The sequence below is a fragment of the Crocodylus porosus genome, unplaced genomic scaffold (genome assembly GCF_001723895.1).
Source record: "Crocodylus porosus isolate Cpor-Errol unplaced genomic scaffold, CroPor_comp1, whole genome shotgun sequence".
Lineage (NCBI taxonomy): Eukaryota > Metazoa > Chordata > Crocodylia > Crocodylidae > Crocodylus > Crocodylus porosus.
The window spans coordinates 29,904,251-29,910,250 of record NW_017728907.1 but is presented as its reverse complement, the minus strand read 5'-3'; positions in this window follow the sequence as shown (position 1 = coordinate 29,910,250).

The window sequence follows — 6,000 nt, the reverse complement described above, 5'->3', positions numbered from 1 at the left end:
ACCCTAGAAACTATGAAACTATGAAAGCCAAACTCATGTCACGGCTGTGTTTAACACCACAGGGGGGTCAAAACTACAGGGCTGGTAGCTCCTACTGAGAGCACAAAGTCTGCCAAGTTTCAAGAAGATCAGTGCAGGGGTTTGGGGGGAATTGCACTTCAAGATGTGGACAAGCAAAACTTTTGCCATTGGTGATACTGTGGGTGTTAAGGTGCAACAGGTTTACAGCTGCAGGGATGGTAGCCCCTGCTGTAGCCACAATGCCTGCCAACTATTGAGGAGATGGGTGCAGGGGGATTCTGGGGCCCTGCACCCCTAGCTGCTGACAGGCAAAACTCATGACATGGGTGCTTGTGCAACTGACTGTCTCTGTCTTGGGGCAGTTGATGGTCTGTATTGATTCTTTCCTCTCCTTAGCCTGGTTTTGTAGGTGCTAATCGGTGCTCGTTAAGTCATTATGTAGTAGCTAGGTCCTGTGTACTGAGCTGGTCCCTGAGTCCCTGGTCCCTGAGTGAATCATGATTGATTGATTGGTAACTAGTAACACCACAGCTTAGCAGCCAGGCCTGCAGTAGTGTCTTGCAGCCCCAAGCTGGAGATAGTCAGTTCCTCAAGCACCCATGGCACGAGTTTTGCTTGTCCTCAGCTTGAGGGCCAGTTGCCCCAAAAACCCTGCACCGATCTTCTTGAAACTTGGCAGGCTTCATCCTCTCTGCAGATTCTACTATCTCTGAAAATTTCATCCAAATAGGACAAAGGCAACAGTTATAGATATTTTATAGTTTCGCCATTATACCCTATGACTGGATCTCTGAAACAGCTCTGAAGCTCTCCAGAAACTCCAAACCGCATCAGGAAGCCTAACAAGGCCAGCAGCACTTCGACCCAGATGTGCTACTTTGGACCCCAAAGCATCCAAAGCTTCTCCAGATCCGAAGCTCTGTCTGAAGCCTCGCACAGCTCTATCAAATGGGTACTAGTAAAATGTGAACATGGAGTTCAGCCCAGATCTGATAGTTAGGTTGCAAGAGGAGACCAACATGACATCAGTAAAATGCAGGCCAGATCCTGCTTGTGAAGAGACTGGATCTGGCCTGCAGGCCACAGATTGCCAATCCTTGCTATAAAGCAATTTAAGACAGAGCGAGAACTGTGAAAGGTTGTAATACAGAGTACCATGTGGAGCATTATATTCATCTGCCAATCCCAATATACAGATTAATGGAAAGGAGCATATTTGGTACCATAGAAAAATTGTTATGTACATAATTTAGGCATTTGTGTAACTTTTTACAAGAAAAAAATTCATAGGATATCTTAGCTGATGGTTGCCAGCACCACCAGCATTCTCTGTGACTTGTTCTAATTGCTTTAGGGAGACGATCTGTTTCAGAGTAGATGGATTTAGAGAGGCAAGAAAAGAATTACCCAGATTGGAACACACAATGATTGCCTAAACTGGTATTTACACTTCTAAACTTATAAAAGTATGATGGCTTTTTTAATGGCTGCTGTGAGGAAGAAAGCAAGAGAGAGTAGGAAGTTTGTTTAGTTATGGAAACAGGATATACCTGGCCCCACTTTAATCTCCAACTTGCTCTTGTGGATTCTTATTTTTCTTTCAAAAAAAGTCACATTTGTATAAGCAATGAATTCAGGCTCTAAAATGCAGAGCAGCTTCTTTCAAAGATGTACCCATTTTTTGTTGTCAGTTTGTGCTCACAAATATACTGCAAGTATACTGTAGTGGTGTGTATCCATCACCTGAAGTCCCTCAAGGCATTGTAAATAATTTCCATGAAAACAGCACTGATGAGAATATTTGTAAACCAAGGAGATAGCTGTGCCATTTTGGAGAGATTTATGGCATCTTCTTTTTTCTCAGATAAACCAACATTAAAAGTGTTTATTTTATAAAATGCTGTACAAATTGATTTATAGCTACGGAGGAAAAGAAATCTCACTGATGATTGGTATCTACAGCATGCTTAATTCTTCATATAGGTTATCATCAGGAATCTAGGTTTTCTGTTTGCTGAGGAAAAACTCGGATCATCTCCTTTAACAGAGAAAGATGTAGATGTTCTCTTTTAAAGGGGAAAATCATGGATTTTCCCCTTTAAAGGAAAAACACAGGAAACAGTGGATTTCCCTTTACAGACTGTCTGAGTTGCAGCCTTCAAGGGGGTGCTTTGGGCTGTGAGGAGTGGGAGGAAGGCGATCAAGGCAGGGGGCACCATGTGCATGTGCACACATGCACATGGCAGCCAGGCAGCAGTAGAAAGTAACTCCCACAGCTCCCTCCAGGTAAGTCTAAGGGGGCTGGGGGGAAAGAGGGGGACAGAGATCACATGGGGGAGAGGGGAAAGGGGCACAGGCTATGCACTGGGGGGCAAGTGGGTATGTACCACATGGCAGGGGGAACAGGGCAGGGGTGTGCCCCGAAGATTTCTGCACCCTGCTGTGAGTGCAGAAATATCAGGGGGCACATGCCCCCCCCCACCGCATTGCCTATGGCTCCCTGCCTTCCCCACATATCCACTCCATTCCTCACACTAGGGTGGAAGACAGTGGGTTGGGAGTGAGGGGCACTGGCAGGGCCAGGGGGTTGTGCATCCAGTGTGAGGGGCACCAATAGGGCTATTGTTCAAGAATAACTAATACTTCTTAGTGCTCAGGTTGAAATGCCTTCAAGATAGCCAGTTTTCAGAGTGTGGATTCTCCCCTTCTGCAAACCCAACTCTAGGACTAAGAACAGACAGTCAAAAAGCCCCACGCTGAATCAATTCAATCTTTGCAGGTTAGTCTGAGCTCTGTAGATTGAACCAATAAGCAAGTGAACAGACATTCACTTTTAATTCCAGAAATGCAGCCAGTCATATGCCTGCAGTGGTTGAAGCCAGAAACCAGGGGGTACTAGAGCATGCCCCTCTGCTTGACTGAGGCAAACATCTTAAGCCAGGGCTAGCATGCCCACTCTGTAAGGGGAGGGAAGGGGGATTGTGGGGGAGGTGCAAAACATCCTAGGGCACTGGAGGACTGTGAGTTAACTCAAATCTGAAAGAGATCTGGGACAGAAGAGGGTCTGAAAGGGACCTGGGATAGAAGTTCAATAAACTGATTCAACCTAAATCAGTTAAGTCTGATACTACATCATCTAGGTTTATCTAAAACCGGCTTTGGCCATTTTTGAAAGCGGTTTATATGCACTGAGCTTCTGTTGTGTTACAGATTTGAACTTGTTTCCAATCACTTAATTACAGTTTGTGTGTTATGTGTAATTTCTGTCCTTAGGCTAGAAGGTAGACCCTCCTGACAATTTTTGATACTGGCATATTTGGTGGTGTCACCTATTCAACTTAACACTTACTAAGTTCAGTTAAAACATAAGTAAACACAAGTTCAAGCACTTGAGCATGTGTTAATTATAGAGGCAATGCAAAGTTGTTCCCTTTCAGGAGAGGTTTATCTAACATACTAACTTCAATACTTACTAACTTTAATAGGGCATGGTATTTCAGTGATTTGTAACCACTGCATGTGAATATTTAACTACATAGTGTTAAACTTTAATATGTCACTAATGATTTTGAACTGTTGTAAATGAATGTGCGACTACACTCGTTTCACCTTAGGCATGTCAGTCAATAGTAAAGTCTATCTCCTCACTAATGATTATTGTACCTATTTCAGAGAGGCACAGTGAGGCTTAACTATGTCTCTAAAGCTCTCAAATGAAGAAAACAGTACAAGTGTAAAGTGCTATAAAGACAGTTTAGGTATGACCATGACAGTTATCAGAATTCAAAGATGAGTTTAATGCCATTTGTCTCAGACATAAGTCCCCATTTTCTTCAAAGACTGCAAGAATTTGCAATTCCATACTTAATAGATTTGTAGAGAAAAAATTAAGTGATTGCCCAGTTTATTGCATTCATTATAATAGTTACATAAGCCAAACCATGCTCAGCAATGCAAAACCAGTTATGGTCTATTACTATCTGCCTCAAATATTATTTGTGTTATGGCAATGCTTCATAGTTCCCATCAAGTACCAAAAATCCATTTTGCAGAAAATTCTGCAAATACAAAACAAAAAAAGGATCCTGGGCATATACACAGAGAAGGAGCAGGAGGAAATAATGGGGCAATCACACTAGGAAAAAATCTTAGCCCTTTCTGTCCCTTCTCTGCTTCCCATGCTGCTGCTGCCTTCATTGTCCCCAATGACTTATTTTACTATTAAAAAGTCTTATGCTTTTAAAAAATACTAATTAGAGCATTAAAAGGTACATATATATTAAAAACATGTACAACGTGCATATTAAAAACTGACTAACAGTGAACAGGAACAGAGCCACTTGACATTTTCATCAATATGGTGAAAAGGGACAGTGCTTGTTTTAATGCTTTATGATTTTCATGTATTTAATACATGTAAACCAGTGTTCCACACATTTACTAAATATCCCTTCTAAACCTAGCAAGCATATCAGTACAGAGGTTGCCCATGATTTATCAAATCCTGTATTAATAGGAATTTTTCTGGCAGAATTCTATTTAGTAACTAGAAATGCATGGGCAGCTAATAATAAATCTTATAAAAGGAAGTACCAAGGTCCATTCTCAGGATCATTTTCCTAAACTAAAGATGCCAAACCCAGTATTATTATCAAGGATTGTACGGTATTGGAATGATGAAATAATCTGGTTTCTAACATATTATGAATGTGATTTTGGCTGCCAAGATAGTTAAGGATTCATAATGAGGAATGATCTGTTCCTGTTCTAATTAATAAAAAAAAATCTGCCTGCTCCCACAAATGGGGGTTTGAATGCAGTATGTATGGAAGGTTTACTCTTTTTAGAAATGTTTTATTATAGAAGTTACATAAAATGCCCTGATCATGTCAGTGTTTTCTACATACCCCACATTCATTTCCTGTAAAATAAAAACCAGATTCTGATCTCACTTATATAGTTTCACAGGAGAATCTAAAGTAATACCATAGATTTACTTCAAATATATGCTGGTTGGGGTGTCTTTTAGCTTTATATGCCTGACTGACTTATTGTGACATGAGGCTATATTTCTTGCTCAATTGATGTAACATTTGTTAGACAATTAGAATAGATGTGAAAATACGGACTGACCTGTCCATTTGCTGCTGCTGCTGTGTTCTTTGCCACACATACAATCATCCTCTACTGACACTCATTGACCTTGATTATTCAGAGATTGATGTCAGTTAGGACTAGGTACTGTAAATACTATGAAACATTATGCAGTAATTCTTTAAAATTATTAAATGAATGCGGGGCAGAGTGGGGTGGCATAGGAGTCTTACCTATGCTAGGGAATCAAAGACAGACCCTGGCTGCTGGTGCAGCAGTTGCTGCATGGTCTGCCTGCGCCAGCTTATAGCAGCAGCATGGTGTCTGGGCACCCAGCTACTGCTGCAAAAGCAACTCCGGTGGGCTGCCCTTGCTGCCAAGGCACAGAATCTTTGTGGGTGCAGGGTGGTTCTGGTGCCTCTCTTCAATTTGCCACTGGGGCTGGTGCCCTGCTTACCTACCCCTAGTTACACTACTAATGCTCATGGAAAATGAACTACAACTTTCATACTAAACGCACTCTGCTGCTAATTTACTTCCCTTGTTCATTCCCTTCAGAAGCCAACTGTATGCATTACACGCTCTCCAAAAAGAAGCATAGAAGCCTTTTGGAACAGTTTCACTGCTATCTTGCACCTTGGGCAGTCATTTAGAGCAGTGCAAATAAGGTATGAATGCCACTAAATCAAAGTAGACATGGTTGACAGTCACTTTATAGTGGTGTAAGTGACCACAGAAGGGGCAGAGCAGCTGTTGTAAAGAGGGGGAGGTAAAAGTGGTCTTACTAATTCATAACCAGTAATTTTATCTCCTTGTTCAGATACTCACTAAGCTCAAATAATTATAACAGTCAATTAATCATTACGGTGTTAATCCTGAAGTACA